Source organism: Colossoma macropomum, unplaced genomic scaffold, assembly GCF_904425465.1.
Source record: "Colossoma macropomum unplaced genomic scaffold, Colossoma_macropomum, whole genome shotgun sequence".
NCBI classification, from domain to species: Eukaryota; Metazoa; Chordata; class Actinopteri; order Characiformes; family Serrasalmidae; genus Colossoma; species Colossoma macropomum.
In genome coordinates this window covers 6,958,768-6,982,785 of record NW_023494788.1, presented here as the reverse complement: position 1 = coordinate 6,982,785, position 24,018 = coordinate 6,958,768, and the positions used below count along the sequence as shown (strand labels likewise).

Sequence of the window (24,018 nt, the reverse complement as noted above, 5' to 3'; positions counted from 1 at the left end):
AAGCTTATTGCAATTGCGTAGCATAGTTGGTGATATTACAGTGTTGTACTTTGGAGCTTGTTATTCAAATTTCAGTTTGGACAGTAACATTAGTCATTTTTTAATACAAAAAAACCCTCTTAATACTCTTAATACTGTATTTGTATTTTTTCTCTGAAATATAATCAAACTTGCTCTTTGGTTGCAATATGCTATAATATTTTTATATTAATATGCTGTACAAGTTTTAATTCAGAATAATTTAGTCCTTTTTCCTTGAGCCTGGGCCCCCAAACATCCAGTTAAGTTGCTACTCAGAGTCTTCTCTGAATGCAACAAACTGCAGGCCCACTTTACTTTTTCATTATTGTAACACACTCTGCTGGTACTATAGTTTGACATTGCTTAAGTAATGGTGCTGTGTTCCTGTACTTAAAGGGGAACAGTCATGTTTGGTTGTTTTAGTGTGGGGAGGTGCTGCACTAAGCTTTTACTGAATTACATTTTCACAACAGAGAACATTTTTCTCACTTCTACTGTGTTTTGCAGAGGTTATGATCATATTGCTTTTATGATAGAAAAGATTATCCTTGAGTAATCAGACTCCCTAGTCTGAATTACACAGAGCATGATCAACATGTACCCAGTATCATTTTATTTCAATTAAAAATAAATAAATAAATCAATAAAAAGAATGTACTGATAATTTTATTTCTTAAAGAATGTACTTTTGTAGATACTTTATTCTTTCTCTCAAGTATGTCTTTGGCTCTATATTTCCAGTTTCAATTGATTACGATTTTGATGCAGTACTCAGACTTTCACTAGTATAGTTGAAACTGTGTAGTTTAATATGGTGAAGTTTTTAGTAAAGTATATTTTCTCTGTACTTTTATTTATTTATTTATTTATTTTTTTTGGCATATGTCTTCATTTGATGGGTTTTATTTCAAAACACATTATGGATCACTTTCAAGAATTTTCTTTTTTTTCATGATATATGTTGTTGGCAGATTAATATCATCTTTTTAGAGAAATAAAATATTTTCCATGATACATCGCCCATTATTATATTTAAGAGCTTATATCTAAATTGGTTACAAATGGTTGTATAACATTTTAAAATTAAAATCTCTGTATTTTAAGATAAACATTCTTCTGAACACCAAACAGTCTGATTGCAAACTGGATCACTTAACAGATCCGTCACATAGTCAGTCACATGAGCTCCACAAAGCCAGAGAGAACTTTATATCATTAGTCTTCATCTTCTTTGACCTGTCGACCAACTTTTACAGATAACATAACATCTATATCCAGATCTTGCTGATTCCTGCATCTGGCTATGACAGGACTGGCGGGTAGCATTTCATATAAACAGACCCCTGTAAACGGCACCTTACTCATTATGTAATGGTTTGTGAGATAACATTTATGCATTTTACTTATACATTAATAAATTTTAGCTTTTTAATAATATTTTTTTTACCTGTTTGTTTCTTAAGCTTTTGTCAGGAATGTACAATTAATGTAAACACAATTCAATAAACATATTATACTTCATTTCTTTAGTAATGATAATAAGTTTTGCGATATTTGTTTATAAATACATTATAAAGTAAAGTTGCAACTTCAAAATTAGTGTAATTAAAAATGAATAATATATATTCACTGATTAATAATGATCCACCAAGCATTAAGTAAATTTCATGCAGAAAAACATATCAAGATATTGAAAGACAGTTTAATTATTTAAACCAGGATGTATGCAATTATTAATTATTTATTCATAATAAAGTAAATCTTTAATATTTCAAGTTATATAGTTTATCATTTTTGATTAGAAAATAACTAAATGATTATTATGTATCTGGTGTTTATTTCACTTTGGTTTCCAATATTAGCTTCTTTTGTAAGTTCCTGTGGATAAAATCATGTCCCAAGTAAATAAATATGATGTTTTTCCATTTCCAAAATCTGAAAGTTAGTGTTTTTGCAGAATGTTTGGTCAGTTACCCTTTCATTTCCATAGAATATATGTTTGGTATAATTTCCCAAGAAATAATGATGGCGTACCTGCCGCTGTAGATCATCTGCCCCTGAGAGATCATGTGTGACAGGGTGAGGTTTACTGCCTTGAAATTCACAGAGAAACAGAACATTAGAATCACTGAAAAAAAGAGGAAAAATACTAAATATTTGGATTCCTCAATTAACTTACCTTGACAGTGTTCACAGATTTTCCATTTCATACAGAAGCAGCACAGTGTGACGTTCCAGACAGCACACAAACCCCGAGCCAGACCCATCACAACAAGAGCTGAATGATGAGAATTGGAATGATCTAGAAAATAGAGATCAGACCTTAATTTCATATAGTTATAATAGCTTCAGCTGTTGTTTAAGCTTTATTTGTGTTATATAGTGTGAATGGGTGCAATGGAGAAATACAAAGACACCAGCTTTACCAAAAAGTGTAAAGCACATACATCACTGTACAAAAGTCAGAGACCACATATCATTTATACCAGGAGAAGAAAAGCAGAAAACATATATTCAATGGAAAAGAAAACAGAAGTCTCTTCATTATGCAAGTGAAAATTTTAACCCTAACTTTTTTATATATATCTAATGAAAAATGAATGACCTGTATGACTGGAAATTGAGTGAAGGATGGTCTTTGACTTTTGCACTGCAATGTATAATTTCAATTCAGTTCATTTGAATTCAGTATGATACTACATTGTGCAAGAATCCACTAATTTCTAAAAAATTAAAAATAGCACAGCCGTATTCACAGTTTTAACTATGTTTATTCCAACTAGCACCTACCTATTTCCACAGCAGACCCATTACCAAAAATGATCTTCCCACAAGCAGCCACAGCACAATAGTAAGTTCCAGTATGGTGGTGGTCAAGGATGTTCTTGGAGAAGAAGAGCTGTGTGTAGAAGAGCTGATCTCACACTGACGGCTACTGCTGTTCTGATGAGTGTAAATGATTTCAGGAAAGGATTGTCCTGCAGCAGCTCTGAACCAGAGCACTCGGAGTTCTGCTGCTCTGATCTCAGAGAGGACCGTGCACTGCATAGTGACCGACTCTCCTGGAGAAACTGAGCCCCGTACTGGAGGATGGAGCATTGATATGTTTAACTGAGGATGATCTGGTCAGTGTAACACAGAAGTTTTTAGACAACATCCACTGTGCATATGAAGTCACAAAGGTCTACCAGCCTAATATAGTATAACCGATGGTTATTCACAAATGCCAGGACTTGCTAGCAGGTCCAAACTTTTATTAAACACTTCTATAACTTTATAGTTGTATAAAATAATATATATTGTAATATTATATACAATATAAATAACAATATGAATAAAGTTACCTGTAATAGCTAAGAATGTTCCAGTGGAAAACTTGATCATCTTCATCACAGATATCCCGCAGTAGTACATCGCTTCATCATCTTTTGTGGGGTGTGGTATAGTCAGACTAACGCTGTTCTCCACTCTCTCCAGTTTGAAGCTTGAGTTTTTGAAATGTGAGGAAAATACTGCTTCCATAAATGCCCCCTTGATGCCCACCTCCTGAGGCATTTGTCCCAGTGGCTGTTTGTACCAAAACACGTCTTCAGTACTCTGACGGTCAGCCAGTGTGCACTGAAGGGTAACGGCTTCACCAGGCTTAGCAGAGACAAACGACTGTTTATGGTAAATATCCAGCATTTCTGCAGCATCTATAAAATAATTATTGAACAGTCAGTTTTAATCAAAACTATTAGTGATTGATAAATGTAATTTAACATAATATTAAAAATACCAATAAAACTTACATATTTCATGAAAAGACATCCTCATGACTGAAATGACTGATACTTTGAGTAACATGTTTGAAAGGAAGTGATTGACAGACCAGGCTGGTTTTGCCTGATGAGCTTACAACATTCTCACCTCATTGGCTGACGCAGGTAATGGCTAACAGAAAATGTCTTTTTCCTTCACTTCTTTTGTTATCTAGTTTGACCACCAAAAGCCCCCCTGGCTTCCTTTTTAATCTTGCTGTTTATCACTGGTAGAGAAAGTGCAGAGATTCAGGTTAAAGGTTAAAGTTGTGAAAAAGTGTCATTATTTAAAGAAAACAACTTCCCTGGACAATCAGTAGAGCAACAGCAGGAATGGTGTTCATTTTAACCAGTGAAAATGCTTTTTTGTATTTTCCATTCCAATCTTGGATTAGCTTAAATTCTACTTCATAAAGCTCTAACAGGAACCAGGACTCCTCAAAATTCAGTGTATAGTAGCTGCACTGGGCTGTGTGTGACTCTTGACCAGTGAGAAGAATAATACCTTCCTTAATCTAATATTGGGGTGGTTGGTAAACTGACTAAGCCTCATTTACAATTTGGTCCTGTAAGACATAAAATAAAATAATACAACTATATTGTAAACAAAAACAAAGAACTACTTTAATAAAACTACTACTTTAAAGATTAAAAATAAGTTTAAAATAAACAAACATATGTACAAAATGCAAATAAAACAAACAAAACCAATAGAACAGATAGAACCTAAAAAAGACATACATTTGATAAAATTAAGAGAAACACACACAGAGCTCTCATGTATTAAAAGTATTTTGAATTGACTGAACAGTGAAAGATGTTGTAGTTTAGCACTCAACTGCATGAAAATGCTTTCTGCCCAAATTCTCTGAATGGTACATTCAGAACATGTCAGTCATTCTGTCTAATGCATTTTCTATTTATTCTGACTAAGAAAGGATGAAATGTGGAGTAGTAACTTTTTCAAAAGAGCTTTGTAAACACAACCCCATTTCCAAAAAAAGCTGGGATGCTGTACAAAATGTAAATGAAAACAAAATGCAATGATGTGCAAATCTTTTAACCCTATATTTATTTGAAAATATTACAAAGACAAAAGCTGGGACGGGGGCAAGAAAAGAATGGTAAAGTTGTGTAATGCAAAAACAAACAAAAAAACAAAAAACAAACACCTCAAGGTTAATTGGCCACAGGTCAGTAAGATCACTGGGTAGAAAAAGAACATGTCAGAGAGGCTGAGTCTTTCAGAAGGTAAAATGGGGAGGGTCGCCGGAATTCGTGGTTCAGTACCTGCCTGATTTTTTGTAATTCTAGAGATCACACTAAACAGTACTCTAGGATTATATTTATTGTTCTCGATCAGCGAGGCCAGATATGCTGAGCGAGCTTTAGTGAGAGCATTCCTATACTCTATAAGGCTGTCCTTCCAGGCCAAGTGGAACACTTCCAGCTTGGTTGATCGCCATTTCCGCTCTAGTTTCCGTACTGTTTGTTTTCAGGTACGGGTTTTATCATCGTACCATGGGGCGAGCTTTTTCTGTCTTATCCTTTTGATTTTTAGTGGTGCCACGTTTTCTAAAGTAGATCGAAAGGTATTTTCTAAATAGTCGGTTAATACATCTAGCTCCATTGGGTCTGATGGAGTGGAGACTAGGGTTGTTAGTACTGGGAGGTTTTCTATGAATTGTAGGGCGGTAAATGGTTTTATTGAGCGCTTTGCAGAATAGCGAGGGGACGTACATGTATTATGGCTAAGACGTAGCTCGTAAGAGATTAGGTAATGGTCGGAGATTACTGAGGTTTGCGGTAGGATATTAAGCCTGTCTTTGTTAAGTCCGAGTGTCAGAACTAGATCTAAAGTGTGACTACAGTAGTGTGTAGGCCCTGTTACATTTTGGGTAATACCAACAGAGTCTAGGATTGAAGTAAACGCCTTTTTTAGTGGGTCATCTGCCTTCTCAAAATGAACATTAAAATCTCCTACAATCATTACCTTATCATTGCACACAGCTAGGTTTGCAGCGAAATCACTAAATTCTTTTAGAAATTCTGAGTAGGGTCCTGGTGGTCTATAAATGTTAAATAATGAAAATGCGTTCTTTTTTGTGGCCGGATTAGTAACGTTGATGGAGAGAACCTCAAAAGAAGTGAAGGTGTCACATTGTTTCTGACTGATATCTAGGGTATTCTGGTAGATTACACATAATCCACCTCCTTTGCCTGATAATCTTGGGCTGTGTACATAATTATAACCTATAGGGGTGGCCTCATTTAGTGCTGAATATTCATCCTGTCTAACCCATGTTTCAGTAAGACAGAAAACGTCAAATTTATGATCACTTATAATTTCATTTAAGATTACTGCTTTTGAGTTTAGTGATCTTATATTGAGTAACCCAATGCACTGTATTAGATCATGTCTAATGGCTTCAGCAATGAAGGAGCTGCACTTATATAGATTACATCACCATAACCCAGTACAATAAAAATGATTGCTTGAACAACCTTCTTTCTACTTTCAGAAGAAAAAAAATATTCTATTTCTATACAAGAATCCCAGCCTAATTCTAAGTTTTAATTGATTTACTCATCAGTGTGTGTCCTAAAAGATCCTATACAAATTCCCAAATAACTGTAATTTGAAACACTGTCAACAACTGTACCATTCAAAGGTATTCACATGCACATTAGTAAAGCTATTGACTCCATGAGATCTGGAAAACAATATTAAAGATTAAAGTTAAGTTTGTGGTTAAGTAATATTTTGCCTTGGGATTTGATGTGTGTGTGTTTTTCGGCCTAACGAGGTTCTTTGGATGAAAATGAGGTTCTTTTGAATGAAACATTCTTCTTTCCACCTAACATTAAGATCCTGAAAGACCACAGAAATATCTTTATATCATTTTCATTTGCCTCCAAAAAATTAGAATGTGGAGTTGAATTAAGACTAGTTGCTAGGTCAGTATTGCTTTTATTATTAGTAATAATTGATCTGAATGTATTATTATTATTATTATTATTATTATTATTATTATTATTGTAGAAAATGAACTACATGTGAAATGTTCCCTTTCAATATATTCTTGGTCCTGGCTGGGTCTGTTTTGGGTCAAGCTTTCTAGTGAAAAATAGGCGGGTCCTCCTGTTTCTGTAAGTTAGTGCTCCATGCCACCAACAGCCAGCAGAGGGCGGAAGCAGCTTTCTGAGAGGAATAGAGCCAGTGGCCATGGGAACTCCAATTCCCAGACTTATCTGGGTTCATCAGGCCAACTAGGCTCACCTGCTGAGGGCTGTATTAAAGACAGTGACAAATGACACTCAGCGTCACACCTTTGTAGAGGGGTGACTGGTAGAAAAGAAAGAAAAGAAAAGAAAAGAAAAGAAAAGAAAATTTTTGCTTTAAACAAAGAAAAGAGAATCATAAGAAAATAAAACACAAAGTAGCTCCAAAGGAAACAAAAGAAAAAGCTAAAAGAAAGGAAGACTTTTGTGTTCCTTTATTTGTTTCCTTTGTGTGAGACTATCTTCTTTTTTTGAGCACGCTGCTCTGACATTCTTTTTGTTACAATTTTCCCACATTTTTTCCCACAATTCATCCTGTAAGCTGCTCTACAGCCCTCAGACTGGGCCCCTGTGGTGCAGTGGTAACTTGCAGATCAGTACATCCCCAGTTCAAATCCCACCCAGGGGTGATTGTTAAAACCAGTCTCACTAACTTTCACACACAAATATTCCTTATTATCCAAAAGATCTCTGCATTTGGGTCTAACCACCCCTCCCCAGCCGTCCTGTGACAGTTTTATTTGGGTATGGAAATGTCCTTTTTCACGGGGGTATAAATATAAGGTGAAACAGCTGTCAAATGCCATACACGTTGAGGAGGATGTTTAGCAAGGCTAAAATTTCTCCAGAGTTCATGTTTTCACCTTTGCAGAAGATGGTAGCATTTTGGGGTCACTAAGTCTTCAAAACTACAAGAGGTGATCTCCATCTTAACCAAAGGTACTAATAATTACTGAGTGGACTGTTTCTTATAATTAGACTTGAATCATTCTAAACAAGGAAGCCAGAAGGGGAGGAGGGCCTTGTGACATTCGCCAGCGAAAGAGATTCATCTCTTGAGCTCAGCATGCAAATGCAGAAGGTTCCTTTCTAAGTTACTTCAAATAAGCAAAGCATCTTATGATGATGATTTTATCTCTCTGCATAATATGTAAGTTATGAATTCTTTTCAAAAGTGTCTGATATTAAAATGCAATTAGATTCTTATATAACTTCTGTTGCTGAAATGTCACCCATTTTTTTTTTATTGCTTATAATTGATTTCATGTCATTTTGTAGGTCTTGTTGAAGCTGTGGGTCTTAATGAGAGATCGTTTGTCTCAGTTAAGGCTGGAGAAAGTGCTACTCTGTCTTGCAAAGTTGAAAAGTCTGATAGAAACGTTAAGGTTTGGTACAAACAACAGCCGTGGCAGAAACCTAAAGAAGTAGTAACAAAGTTAGACAACAGACCTCCCATTTTAAATAATTCAACATTCAGTGTAAATGGAGATTTTTCTCTGACAATTAAATCAGTCTCCAAAGATGATAAAGGAATGTACTTCTGTGGACACAGTGATGGAAAAATATTTACATTTTCTAATCTCATAGTTTTAGCTGTGACAGGTAATCACATTACTGTTTTAACATATTAACTCATTCAAAACTTTTCACAATTTAGTTTTACAAAGTTAGAATCATATTAGATTGTATATATTGCATTTAGAATTAGCTTTTTGGTTAATGTCTTACATAATAAATGATTAATATCATCATTATCATGTTTAATCATGAGACAGTGCAGCTGTAAACAAGATGTCTTTATTAAATTGAACAGATCATCTTCAGTTAAACTTGTCGGTGGTCCAAACTCCAGTATCAGGTACAGTTTCTCCAGGACAGTCAGTGACTCTGCAGTGCACGGTCCTCTCTGACACTGAAGCAGAAGATCTCCGAGTGCTCTGGTTCAGAGCTGCTGCAGGATAATCCTTTCCTGAAATCATTTACACTCATCAGAACAGCAGCAGCCGTCAGTGTGAGATCAGCTCTTCTACACACAGCTCTCAGTACAAGTTACCTAAGAACATCCTCAACCAGCACCACACTGGAACTTACTACTGCGCTCTGGCTGTTGGGAATGGAGCATCAGTAGAGCTGAGTAAGCAATATTTAAGAAGTTTAAAGTTATTGGTCATTGATCATTTGTGTGATTGACATGAAATAAGTGACAATATTCTTTAGCTATAATGACTGAATAAATTATGGCATCATTTAACAATCTTTAAGAACCTGAGAAAATTACACTAAAAACAGCTAAAGTACTGACAAGTATTTAATAATGCCCTAGTGCCTTAGAACTGTTGTTTAAATGTATTCATAACACATATGGTCTTCTGTGAAATAGTTATTAATAATATATTATTTTGAGTGCTCCTCTTTTAGATGAAGTAAACACTCAACATTCTCTTAGTAACACTATTAACAATATATCAGTGATGTAGCAGCAGTGAATACATTCAGCAGATTATCAACAGATTTAATTAACTGTGTGAATAAAATTAGTTTATAATCTGCTGAATTCAGTTGGTTTTCACTTTATTTGGAGTCCAAATTCACATCTGTAGATGTTTAACCTGAGAGGTCAGTGAACATGTAACAGGTCTAATACTGACCATCTCAATATCCTCCACAAGCTGTTAAAGACACATCTTAACTGGAGCTGAACTGAATTAACTGGAATGCATTTGGTTAAGGTTAAGGTTAGGATTAGGGCCAGAGTGAGGGTTAGGATTAGGTTTTGGGTAAGGGTTAAGGTTAGGGTTAGGATTAGGGCCAGAGTGAGGGTTAGGATTAGGTTTTGGGTTGAGGTTAAGGTTAGGATTAGGGCAGGGTGAGGGTTAGGATTAGGTTTTGGGTTGAGGTTAAGGTTAGGATTAGGGCAGGGTGAGGGTTAGGATTAGGTTTTGGGTTGAGGTTAAGGTTAGGATTAGGGCCAGGGTGAGGGTTAAGTTGTGGGTAAGGTTAGGTTTTGCGTAATAGAAGTAACATATTAACAATACATCTACTTAATGTAAGTAATGTATCAACAGAACATCTACAAGATATTTACTTCAGTGTATTCAGATGCTTCACTACTGTTATTTCACTGATATGTTGTTGATGTGTTACTGATAATCTGTTAAGAGTTTATTAATCAACCACAAAGTACCACTCAGAAAGAAGTGTTGCCTAGTTATTAACTGTTTGTTGACTATGGAATTAAACACTAATTGTTTGTAATTCTTCAGTTATAAGCATATTTGTAATGTCTTTGTGACGCCTTAATTAAACAACATAAATGCGTAAAATTTATCTGAATCCTAAATGAACAAATGCTGTAGTAAATGGTGACATTTGTTTGCATGTCACAAACAACTGATGACTACTTTCACAGTGATTAGTAGATGATTGTATTTGAACGTTAAAAAAAGAAGTTCTTTATGTAGCAGAATTTAACAGTCAAATCTGCTAAAGAAGGCATTCATCAGCTTTCAATGGCAAATAACATTGTTTATATTAGCTTGTTGAGTAGAAATGGCCTAAATCCATGTGCATAATCTGTATGATGGTTAAAGGAGGAGTTTATGAAAGTTTGTGAATTACATAAAGATAGTGTGCAAATTATAAAATACATTTAAACGATTTTAATTATTGAATTTCCAAGATCTAAAACAAGAGGAATATAATTATAATAACCACTGGCCTTGATTAAGAAGGATATTGATATTTCAAGTATGTTTGTAACTGAAAGATCACAATTAAATGATATTTTACTCATTTGTCAACAGTTAATTATTCATTTACGAAACACTACATTAACACAAATAACTTTTATAACACATTTCTAAGCATGCTTACAAATATGTTTCTATTTACTAGGTATTATTAATTGGTTGCTTATAGTTAATTAATTGTTAAGAAGCCTTAAAAATTGTTAAGAGATCTTAAAAATAAGTTCATTTGGGCAGTAAGTGTTCATTTGCTCAAAAAACAATGATTTTAGAATTAGTACAAACAATAATAATAGAGTAATTAGAGACTTTTATTGTAGTAATATTTACATTTGTTATAATTCTAATTTGTGCAAGGGGTTTTGCAATTTTTAATATTATTATTGCTAGAACCTTATGTGAGGGTGTGAGGTAACCTGGATTTATTTGAAGTCTACAGACCAGGGCAAGAGAGAGAAACGCTCGCACCAAGGATGCTTCAGAAAAGGGAATTTATTGGCTAAATATCAAACTACTTTTGGACTACATTCAATGATAAACAATAGAAAATAAAACAAGAAAACAAAACAAAACAAAGTGATAGTAATGAAAGACAAAATAGCTCAAGTAAGCTAAGAGTGATTCACGGCTAAATGGTATAAGGCAGTGTGGTTTGGGGAGTCGCTTGGGAGAGCCTCTAGGGAATTAAGATAAGATAAGATAAGATAAGATAATCCTTTATTAATCCCACAACGGGGAAAATTGCGGTGTTACAGCAGCACAGAAGACAGAGCAGCAGGAAATATACAAACAATATATAAAATAGAATAAACAATAAAAGTATAAAGATATATATGTATATGTACAATGTACAAATTAACCTAAGTATGGAGGGGAAGAACTATATGGCTGGATGTACCTATAAAAGTTCTCTTATTAAATAAATTGCCGTCAGGGCCCTGACTGCAAATTGATGGACCAGCTTACGTTGGAGTCGGGGGCTGATTTCAGGAGGGGTCGTCTCAGGACAGACTCGATCGAAGGCTGGAGCTCATGCAATGGTTCCTCTCCTCACTGGCCGTGGATGCTGCATCTCCGTGCGGGCACGCGCCTTCCCATCAGTGATTGGGCGGAGGCGTCTCGTGGCCGTCTGACAGTGGAGCTTGGGCAGCCTTTCGATGGTCGATCTGTTCACAGATCAGTGCGTGGCTCTGGGTGCAATGCTGGGTCTCCGTGGTGTCAGAACCATTCCCACTTCGCTGGCGAGGTTCAGGTTGCAATCAGGGTTCTGAGGCTGGTGATACTAATTTAACTAACTACCTCTCTTTAGCAGAATCGAAAGTTGTGGATATATTCTCCCTGGCCCGACAAGAAATATCCACCTTCCTTCTCTGAGGGTGGTTCAAACTTAAGGTGTGTAGACGAACAGGCAAGCTACAAAACAAAGGTTTCAGATCTGAAAATTTAGCGTCCTAATACTTCTGACCTGTCTTTCTGACCTAGGCCGGCACAAACTTAGAAACTTTTGTTGCGAACGCAGGAACTCTCCACATTTGCGGTGCACTCTGGTTTTGCTCGGCTGGAGGCCCTACCCTTTGGAGGTGGTGCCAGAGTGCTCACCAAAGGTTGACTAGCTTGCTTCCCACTCTGATTGGTTGTGCATAATTTGAGGAATGCCTTCCCCAAAATCACTGCCTCCTTTGTTTCAGCTAGTTTAAACCAAGAAAAAGAACATTTCTATATCATCCAATTGGTTTAACTTTCAAAATCAAGGAATGAACAATTAGGATATTCAGGCATGTTTCTAAGAGAGAGTTTAACCCTTGTTACCTGATACACAATACATGTCAAAGAACACAGGTACTATCATCTCTGAACATGACCCAATGCATGAAAAAAAAATAAAATCAACAATAAAAGGAAAGGAACAAAGGAACAAAAGAAAAGAAAACCACATTCAGGATACATCTTGGTCAATGGTCTAAACTCATAGCAATTAAATGGTTGGGTCTGACTGTTATCAAAGTTATACTCTACGTATTTCTAGTGCGTAATAATAGAAAAAGATACCGGTAATATTTAGGTACTACCCAACAACAAGATTAATACCACAAGTAGTATTACTTACAGATCATAGAAACGTCGATAATCAAGCAACAAAGCACGAAGTTTCTGGCTTCTTATAAGCACAAGTCCTTATGGTGGTGATGTGGTAATTTGCGGTTTCACCCCTTGGGGGTGCTGTGGGTCCATACTTGAGATCCCTAGGGAATTTAGAAAGTTGTAATTTTGCTGTCCAAAGTCGTACAAAATCCGTTTCGGTATGTCTAGTTTAGTTAAAAAGAGTTCTAACGAATGGTTGCAGTATGCAGTGGACGTACACCTTAGAAATGTACTTTCTGTTACTTAAGATAAAAAGTTGTCCACAGTGCTTTGGGGAGCCATCTGCCACATTCCAGCATAGGTGTCCTGCTGCCCTCCAGGTCAAAGGAGCTGGGGGGCTGGTTCTCGATTCAGCTGTAAATCTGACTGAGTCTGGGGTTGGGGGTATTAAGCCGACAGCTTTACGCCTCACTCCCAGACTTGCTGGAGCCAAAAGGCCCTTAACCTTTGGGTAAACACTCTGCTTGAGGTAGAGTTTCAGCCAGTGTTCGCTACATTTGATACCAAATTCTTACTGGCAAAAGCACTTACTGTTCAGATAAAATTACAAATACCTTTGACGCCTTTTGCAGAGTTCTGTACTTTATCTGAGAATCACTCATATTTACATTATTCCATTATTCATATTTTACATTCCATGCTAATGTAGTGCTCAGAGGTGAAACAAGAACTGAGAAACCATACATATCAAAACATATTCTATATGAACATATTCATTCTATAAAAGTACAAACTATGTTTAATTAGATTAAAAGTTTTTGTTCAGGGTGTATAAGGCGGTGGTCAGTGGTGTGGTGACTAATGGGCAGTACTGGTTCTTGCACACACAAAGACAAATTAGAGTTCTGGTCAGTTTGATTTAAAATTTTATGAATTTGGTTGGATGTTTTAAAAATTAAAAAGAAATTTACACATACAATTATAGAATTACATCCACATAATTGAATCTATCCATTTAATATAATAATTAAATGTAATTAAGTAATTCAATTAAGACTTCAATTCAAACTTAATATAAGTAACACTTGAATAAAATACAACTACTCCAAAATAATCTTTTGGCTTCATTTTTTTATCGCACAAATATATAGTATTTATTTATTTGTTTGTTTGTTTATCTATCTCTCTCAGAGGAGCATGTGGATCTTGATGTGATCTGTCTGGGAGCAGCTTTTGGAGTGTGTGTGGTTGTGATCTCTGCTCAAGCCTTTATAATCTGTAAAAGGAGAAACAGTGACCACTGCAGTGGTGAGTGGAGGATTTTTACAAATGTTTTTTTGTTGATTTGGATCTTGGAGCTTGCATTACTCATATAAAATGCTCTTGCAAAGTTTCTGAGCAACATAAGAAAAAGATCCTCAACCCACTGAGTTGTAAGAGATCCTAGACAGTGGGTTTGCCTCAGCTGAGTGAAGTGATCTGGATGAGCTGTAATGGATCAGGAGCTCAGCTGATATGTGTTTTAAAGGTCTTAGGCAAAACCTTGTGGGTACTATGGAACTCGAATGAGATTGACGGAATATGCTTTATTTAATGTAGAAACACTTCATACACTATACATTTTAAACTTTTATAGAGTATTTTTATTTATTTATTTATTTATTTATTTATTTATTTATTTATTTATTTCAGAAGAACCTGTGGGTCCTGCTGTGTTTTGTCTGGGAGCAGCTTTGGGAGTGTGTGTTACTGTCTTTTCTTTACATTAATCTGTGTTCATTTGAGCTGTTTCCCTCATAATAATAATAATAATAATAATAATAATAATAATAATAATAATAATGGGCCTCTTTCTGCATTTTTACTTAAATGTGCTGTTCTGATATCTTAAACCTCAGAATTGTTTGCACCTTTGTGCTCTTGAGTCTGCAATTCTGTTCTTACCAAGGAACAAATCCCAAATAAGAAAATATTGGTGAATGTCAGAGTCTTCGTAAAACTTTATTGAGGTGAACAAAATGCTACAGAATTTACCACCACATTGCTGAATTTCTAACTCATTTCCCTCTCAATGAATTTAAAGGCAAAACATGTCAGTCTGTCATCCACAGTTTCCCAGAGATGCTGTAAGACCAGGTACGTTACCATAGTTAGCAGGACAGGAACTCAAGACACTGGCATAACACATAGCTGACAGAATTGTGGCTGTCATTAAGAAAACTAGCTGCTGTACCACGTAAAATAAAAATACATTAATAAAAAAATATATATATATTATACAGGTCGTCAGTCCATCACAGGAGAGACAGACAGACATACACAATCACACACTCACACACTGTCCAGGGTGTATCCTGCCTTCCACCCAATGACAGCTGGGATAGGCTCCAGCACCCCACCGTGACACAGAAGGATAAGCGGTTTAGAAGATGTATGTATGTATGTATATATTATACATGTACCAAATTAATGGAGCTCCACCAACAGATACAGAAGAAAGCACTGCTGTACTACATAGAATGTATCGCTGTGAAAGTGCTGATAAACCAGCAGGTTCATCTTTGCACTATACAAATAAAACTCATTTATAAAGCTTATTATCAGTTTACTAACTTCAACAGTTCTGAACCTGCGACCTTCCAGCTGGCTAAGCCCTCCTACCACTAGACTACCAGCCACACCTTGCTGAATAGTGTAAAGAGCTTGTTTTTATTTTAGTTATAGTGTAAAATGACAAACAGAAAGCAGCGCTAATCTGTCCTGGAGATTTCAGCACTTTTTTGATGAATTATGATAATTTGTTGAATTATTCCATAATAGTTATCAATAGTTTTGTCTTAATTATCATCATATTTACAATTATTGGGGTATTTTGATAAAATATATACAGCAACATGCAGATCATACCAAGCAATTTAGTAACACAATTGAAAAAATGCCATTGTAAAATAAAACAAAACTGAATTTCAATACTGAATATTTGATAGTATTCCTGTTAATAATAGTATTTGATTTTGCATTTATTTCCTATAAAGCATGAGATCAACATAATAAGTCTAACTGTGGGTTTACTTTGTTTACACAGTTTCAAATTTAAATTGCTACATGTTTAGTGTGCCCCCCCCACACCCCCCATTCCTCAGACTAAATTTGCACTGTGGACTGCATCCACAACCACACACTAAACATAAGATAAAGAGATAAAGAGGCTGAAACTTTCACACCTCCAGAAGACGGTGTGGTTTTAACACCAGTTCATATCAGTGCAGCTATTCAGGCCCAGCTGTCAAGTTCCATGTTTGAGTATATGATACACAGCATCAGTTGACCCCCATATGTACTACATTTACAAAAATCTCTAGACACTCACTCATCTAATGTTTCTACTGAGGTCAGAGACACTAAAATGCAGAATTCGGCCACAGGGGCATTAGTGAGGTCAGGTACTGATGCTGGATCATCAGTTCTGAATCACTTCTACTCATCCCAAAGGTATTGGTTGGAGCTCCATTAATACACAGTTCAATGCTGGGGGGCTTTATACCCCTCTGCTCAACACTTGGCTGTGGGCATGGTGACCGTAGGCTCATGTGAGGCTGGTTCAGAGCGTCCTGTTCTGCTGGCTTTGATTTTCTATAGATTATACAAGCTGGAAATTATTCAAGCTCTGTGTGAACAATGTAACTCATGTCTGCAATGTATGTATCTTAATGGTTTAATGAAAATCAAATGTAAAAAAAAAAAAAATCACCTGCAGTTATAATCTGGAGCTGTGAGGTAAACTAACTTCTAACTTGCTAACAAACTTACTTTCACTTCTAAGAAAATAAAATAGATAAATAGACAGAGAGAGAGAGAGAGAGAGAGAGAGAGAGAGAGAGAGAGAGAGACATCTTATAACTTGATTGATATTTGCCTTTTCATTGTACTAATCTTATTTATTAACATATTGTTTATTTATTTATTTATTTATTTATTATTCTGAACTAGGACTCCGATGAAGAGTTCAGTTTTGCACCTTTAAATTTATCTGACAAGAGATGACTGCTGAAGGAGAGCATGTTCACCCGAGTGAGATTCTTTCCTGTTTCTGACTACAGAGTGACCCAGAAACACAATATTGCTGAAAAATAAAGAGTTAAAGTATTTATAAAAATTGTCAGCGTTTTCTAGACATTTCTTTCTTTCTTTCTTTTTCTTACTTTTTTTTCTTATAGCATATACAATCCAGCTGAAAACATCACCAAATAACTTTCAGACATTAAATGTATTTCTTGTTGAAACCGTTATATCATAAGCTAATTTTATGTAGCTATTTAGCATTTAGTGATGTTTATGGAAATTTACTGTCATGATTGTAAATATAAAACTGTCAATGGAAAATGTCACATTAAAGCAATTACTTTTTTTTCAGAAATCTTCTTTTGATACTATTATTGTGGCGATTTTTTAATATATATGTATTTACAATGTTTTTTTTTTTATGAAACAATGGAAGTAACCATTTATTTCCAAGATAATAGAAATATGCAAATCATGTTGGCCACTTCGAGAACTGAAACTTTGTGGTATTGAATTTAATGAAATGAAAACTAATCATAAACACATTGAATATCCAATGCCATTTAAAATTACACAAAAAATATAAAATTACTTCTTCACAAAGCGTAAAACAATAGAATTTTCATTATCTTTTATATGAAGGCAAAACATTTTTATATGTTTAATAGTATAATAATATCTTTAATAAGGTTTTAAAGCTTTTAGTGCAAATATTTTAATATATTATGTATACAATGTATTAGAGCTAACGCTCTTCAGGTTTTGGTACAGTTTTAGTGAAGGCAAAGGAAGATTCTTCACTCTTCAGTCTTTTCATTCTTTCTTACACTGAATGCTTATGATCTGCATTCTGCTGTGCATAACAGTGACACCTGTGCTTATTTATTAATTGATGCATCCAGGATTGTGACACATTTTATAGACAATATTTCTCTGAATAGTTCTCTATATATAGCAGTTTTATCCCCTTCTTTACTTCTTACTATCTTCTTATTAACCAAACTTCTTGTGCAAAGAACTTAGAGACTTTCTAACTGAAATAAAAATGTGCATTATAAATATAGATTGGGTATTGTGTTGTTATTTGTTCCGTGCTGAAGATCAATCTTTTAAAGCTTAGGCATCATATTTATTCTACTAAGAGTAAAATTTCAAATGTATACATAAACAAATGTATTTGTTGAATGATTTTAATAAAATGTTCTTAAGAAAGTTTGAAATGCTTGTAAAATGTTCTTCAACAATATGTGCAAATGTTTGAAATGTATGATTCCTATAAAAAAAATATTTTTATGTAATTAAATAGAATGAAATATCAATAAGGTGAATGCAAGGAATGAAAGGGCAATAAAGTATTCAACACAGGGGTTTATATATATATATATATATATATATATATATATATATATATATATATATATATATATATATAATGTGTATCGCTGTTGTCGGTACAAAACCTTGTATCTCCATTTTTGTCATTTTTCAGTTTCTGTCAGAATTTGAAAATGGCTATTGTCTTTTACATTGTGTGTAAATTTCATGAAATTACAAGTAATCCAAAATTACTTGGAAAAAAGTCTGGTTCCATTGACTTACATTGAAAATAAAGATGGTTTTTTCCTTCTTCTGCAAAATTAACATTATGGTTTTGCTCCAACAACAGTGATGTGTGTGTGTGTGTGTGTGTGTGTGTGTGTGTGTGTGTGTGTGTGTGTGTGTGTATATATATATATATATATATATATATATATATATATATATATATATATATATATATATATATATATATATATATATTCAAAGAAGGTCAATGGTTGTCTACTGACCAAACAAGTTTATAAATGAAACAGCATTAAAAATAATAAAAAAATCATGTGACTTTTTTTTTTAGCCAGTGAGGTTCACATATGAAACCAGGCAGTGAAAACAGGCCGGACTTCATTCTCTTATTTCCTTTCAAATAGTTTTACTGAAGTAAGCATGTGTTTGAAATTCAGAGCCGTTGGTCGTCTCAGCTGAGCCCGACTCAGATGAGATGTTAGATGCAGATGTTAGGATGTGATATAAACAAAGACTGGAGCATGCGCCACTGGAAGTGGGATCAAAGTTTAAAACTAGGGACACAGTTATTTCAGCTCCTTTTGACCAATCAAGATTTAAAATAGACAGAATTGCGAGTTTTGTCTCTCTCAGTATTGAACGTGTCACTAAAGAAGATGAAGGAATGTACTTCTGTGCAGCGGCTGGAGAGAAAACAATGAACTTTTCTACTGCCACATTCTTAGCTGTTACAGGTAAGATCTGTAGAGTACTATTGTTTTCAGAACTCTTAATATGTATAGTCCTTTAATATATATCCAAACACACTGTTCAAGCTGTTCCAACACTGCACTGACCGGTTCTCTCACACTGTCAATTTTTCATTTTCCAGGGCAATCAAACATATCAGTGCTCCAAATTCAAGTACAGGGGTCAGTTTCTCCAGGAGAGTCGGTCACTCTGCAGTGCACGGTCCTCTCTGAGATCAGAGCAGCAGAACTCCGAGTGCTGTGGTTCAGAGCTGCTGCAGGACAATCCTTTCCTGAAATCATTTACACTCATCAGAACAGCAGCAGCCGTCAGTGTAAGATCAGCTCTTCTACACACAGCACAACTTCTCCAAGAACATCCTTGACCACCACCATACTGGAACTTACTACTGCACTGTGGCTGCTTGTGGGAAGGTCATTTTTATGGAGCTGAATTATGCAGCCAAAAGCCTGAGAATGAAGAGTGGACGCTCTGGACACAGTGTTCACTCTGAAGTCAGATACTTCTCAGTTGCTGACCATAACAATTACTGACTCACTGGACTCTCTATCTTGTAGCAGCAGAAGTGAAGTTTGTGGATATTTTCTGTTACTGTCAGCTTTGTAATCTGTATCTGTTTATTTGTGTTTGTGCTGATTTCAGTCAGGATCTACAGTCATGTGCTTCACTTTGCTCTGTGCTCAAAACTGCATGACTGAAAATAACGGTCTAGTTTGGTATGAAGTGTCAGTTCTCTGAAAGAGCCAAGCGAGAACACATTTTTAGAGTGTGTGGTTACTCACAGATCTCACGGGTGGCAAACGCGCTCATGAGCTCAGATGGTGTCTGATATTGTGTTGATGGAAATGTAGATGTGTTTCAGTTAGTAGTGAGAATTTCTATATAATTACTTTAAAGTGAAGCTTTAGGCCTTTAGAGATTGTGGCTGATGCTATAAACTGTAGCTTATGGTATTCAAAGTACACAATGTAAACAGCAATAGGCATTTTTAAATTATGTCAAAAACTTAAAAAAAACAAAAAATGGAGACATGAGGTTTTCTTCCGACAGCAGCAATGTACATATGTTCTGATGGAATTATATGTATTTGCATTTGAAACATTATTTATGCCATTTTAACTGAATAAGTTGCCAAAAGAACTATATGAACTCAAACAGGAATAACTGGAGGAAATAATAACTTTAAAAAAAATGCCTAGAAATTGATTTTTCAAAGCTGAAATATGTTTTGGAATTTAATCCTAATGGTAAGTACATGTAATTGTTTTTTTTTAATAACGTGCTGTGCCTCCACATAATCCGGCCACACTTATGTACTATACATGCAATGGCATGTATGAAGTGTAAATGTTTGAAATGTGTCTTCAAAAAAATAACAATAAAATATTCTGAAATGAAAAGTAGATGTCTACTTAAAAGTTTTCATTTATACTTTATTACATATTTCTGCTAAATTACTGTGACTGTGTATCACCAAACATGATAAGTATTTCCTACACATCATACCTTTATTCATTTTCATTAAAAATCAGACTGTAAATTCATTTCTGCATATTATTATTTCAATACTGAATTTGACTCAATATGGTACTGGACTCTTTACATGGTCACCCTGGATTTATCATTTATAAAATGATAACTGATGATGTACTGTTAATGTTAACATATCATATATTCAGCGTTGAACTTTGCTACCTGTACATAGAGACTTATTACTAACCTTCATATAAAATATTATTTTAAGGCATCATCTATAACCATGTTTGTTTACATGAAAGGCAAAGTTCTGATGACTTTGTAAATATTGAATGTTATTGAAAATTAGAAATCTCAGATAACATACAGATACAGTCATTCTGTAAGTAGACAGAGGAAAACAGAATGGTCAGAGATACATTTACAATATAAGGAGCATATTGATCTCTTGTGAATGTGATCAATAATTATCAATTACTGTGGAAAGGTCAGACAGGAAAACTGCCTCACTTGATTGTAATATGACCCTTTAATAGGAGAATTTACGTCAGTTACTTTCTACAGGCCTCTCAGCCCATGACTGTCTCCTACTGAGAGGCGACTAAATTTCTTCAACAGAACCAAAAGAAATGTTTACATATATATATATATATATATATATATATATATATATATATATATATATATATATATATATATATATATATATGCATGTATGTGTATAATTCTTTATTCAACAACAGATCAGGTCTTGAAACCTTTCCAAGAAAATATCGTGGCTTTCTTACATTCGCCTGTTTTTCTACAGAGGCTAGATGGAGCCAATAGGTACATTGTTGTGGCCAAACAGATCAAGTCAAGCAAATAGAAAGAACCATGTGACTTTTACCAGCCAATGAGGTTCAGTATAAGACCCCAGCAAGCTAATGCAGTTTAAAGCTTTACTCAGTTACACTCTTGCCTTCATATTTGCCTTCAAGTTTCAAATTACAGCTGTTGTTTTTCTGATGATGGATCCAGCTGTGATTATCATCTTACTTCTCTACAAGATGTGTAAGTTTCATAAAGTTACCCACAGAAATTCTTTTTATATTTAGTCTTGTCAATTACGCTTGTTTTCAGTTTCATCATTGTTTTTCTAATTGACTGAACTTTGTTTGAATAGATTGAACTTTGTTTTACAGATTCTGCTCAAGCTGTGAGAAATTCTGAGCTGTTGGTCGTCTCAGCTGAGCCCGGTAAACCGGTCACTCTCAACTGCACACCTGTAGATGACTCAAATGCAGATGTTAGGAGGTGGTACAAACAAATACTGGGGCATGCTCCAGTGGAAGTGGGATCACAGTTTAAAGATAAGAAATCAAGAATTGTTGCTCCTTTCGACCAATCAAGATTTAAAATGAACAGAATTGCGAATTTCACTTCTGTCAGTATTGAACGTGTCACTAAAGAAGATGAAGGAGTGTACTTCTGTGCAGCGGCTGGAGAGACAACAATTAAGTTTTCTAATGCTACATTCTTATCTGTCACAGGTAATATAAATAATTTATTGTTTTCAGTGTTCTTAACATGTAAGATCTATTTATTTCTTAAAATCAATTATGTGAAGCCATTCTGAAATGTGTTGTTGCTGCTGACCTTAATAATATCAATTCTAGTGTAAAAGTGATGCTTAGTTTTTAATACCCATTAGATGTCACTGTCACACTTTAGATGCATAATGGACACAGTTCTGTTTCACTGTTTTACTTTTATTATAATGTCATCATACTGATATATCAGTTTATTCTACCACTGTATATATTACATTTTCCAGGGCAGTCAATCATATCAGTGCTCCAAACTCCAGTACAGGGGTCAGTTTCTCCTGGAGAGTCGGTCACTGGGAATGGAAAAGCAGTAGAACTGAGTAAGTGTTTCTGTGTACTTTATGCTCTATTTGATGTATAAGTTTGAATTATAAATTTCAGTTACAAAAAAGTTGGGATAGTGTGTAAAATGCTAATAAAAACAGAAAGCAGTGATTAGACAATTCTGTTTTGCCTGTATGCAATCAAAAATATATTGGCATATTTGATGTTTAATCTTATAAACTTGTACAGATTTTTCTCTGAATTCTGATTTTTTAATGGCATTACGCAACATAGAGGGCAAAACACCTAAAATCCTTAAATGTTCCTTTTACTGGATTATATTATAAGGCTTTAACCCATTATTGCTTATAAAGGAATAAAACCTTTCCTGGATGCTCATTTTATTTCTAAGCATGATTACATCACCTGTATCTCAACTTTTTTGCAATTTGAGTTTGTTTTCTATCATTTGGATTATGCAGTTTTATTTGTTGAGTGTTTCTTCCAGTTGGGGGTGCTCAAGATTTTGCTTCTAAAATATTAACATCAAGGTTTAATTAGGTTTCTATTATCTTCTTAAATCATTGTCTACACAAACTACCATTTATTCTTTATCTCTGTTTTTTCTAGATCCTCCAATGCATCATCTGCATGTGCTGGTTGTTGTCATGGGAGTGGCACTGGGCTTGAGTTTAATGTGGAATATCTGGCCCTGGAGGAGAGCGAGCTGCAGCGGTCAGTTTATGCAGAAACAATCAGTATGTGACACATTTCATTTACATGAGGCCGCATTTCTAACATGTTCCTCTCTCAATGCTTTTCAAGGCAAAACATCTCAGTCTGTCATCCACAGTTTCTCTGAGGAGCTTCAAGTTCAGGTACATTATCATCATACTTATTAACTGATTCCACTGAAGTGCCTGAAACAGTTCAAATGGGAATTTCCCTAATTTTTCAAACTTTCTGTGTGACTTAAAAGCACAAATTTAAATAAAGTTATTCAGAGTAGTTTGACTCAGATTTCTTTACAGTGGTGGTGACAGGAGCCAGGAGTTACACTGTCTACAACACAAATAAAGCCATTTTGTTTCCTAAACAAAATGACTAGTGGGAAAAACAGCAATTCCTCTTGGTCCATTCACCATAAAAACACAATTTGAAAAAAAAAAAATCACGCAAATAATACAACAGCAACAATATTTACTTGTGTTAAATTATAGCAATATCATCATAATGGAGACCTAAAAGATTACTCTGTTTGCTAGATTACAAACAAAAGAATAGCAGTCAAATGTAAAATTAATTTAAATATTACTTGATGTTTTTTTCCCCATAATTTTTTCTGTTATTTAAATGTCTAAATTGAATTATTTTCCTGGAGCTGCCAGTCTGTAGGCCTAGTATTGGTAACTACTACAAAAAATATATAATTTGCCAGATTAACATGTTTTCTGCACTTTCCTTTCAAAGCAGCTTTAATAATCTATAAGATTAACCACTACTGGGAAACTCACCCCAGAACAGTGCCGCACCTGAAGAATGGTAATTCTTTTAGTTTTGAATGTAGCTTAGTACCACATACTGTACATCATCAGCATAACT

General features: G+C 34.8%; 2 long non-coding RNA genes and 1 pseudogene across 2 annotated transcripts; 2 read left to right on the top strand and 1 right to left on the bottom strand.

The window, feature by feature from the left end:
- Positions 1–2,617: 2,617 nt before the first annotated feature.
- LOC118806513 lies at positions 2,618–3,705 on the bottom strand (annotated as a pseudogene).
- A 10,242-nt stretch (positions 3,706–13,947) lies between these two features.
- On the top strand, positions 13,948–14,858 carry LOC118806385. Its single transcript, XR_005007113.1, has 2 exons — positions 13,948–14,020; positions 14,796–14,858. It is a non-coding gene; the product is annotated as an uncharacterized LOC118806385 (long non-coding RNA).
- A 7,132-nt stretch (positions 14,859–21,990) lies between these two features.
- Positions 21,991–23,118, top strand: LOC118806384. Its single transcript, XR_005007112.1, has 3 exons — positions 21,991–22,095; positions 22,380–22,472; positions 23,047–23,118. It is a non-coding gene; the product is annotated as an uncharacterized LOC118806384 (long non-coding RNA).
- The last annotated feature ends 900 nt before the right edge of the window (positions 23,119–24,018 follow it).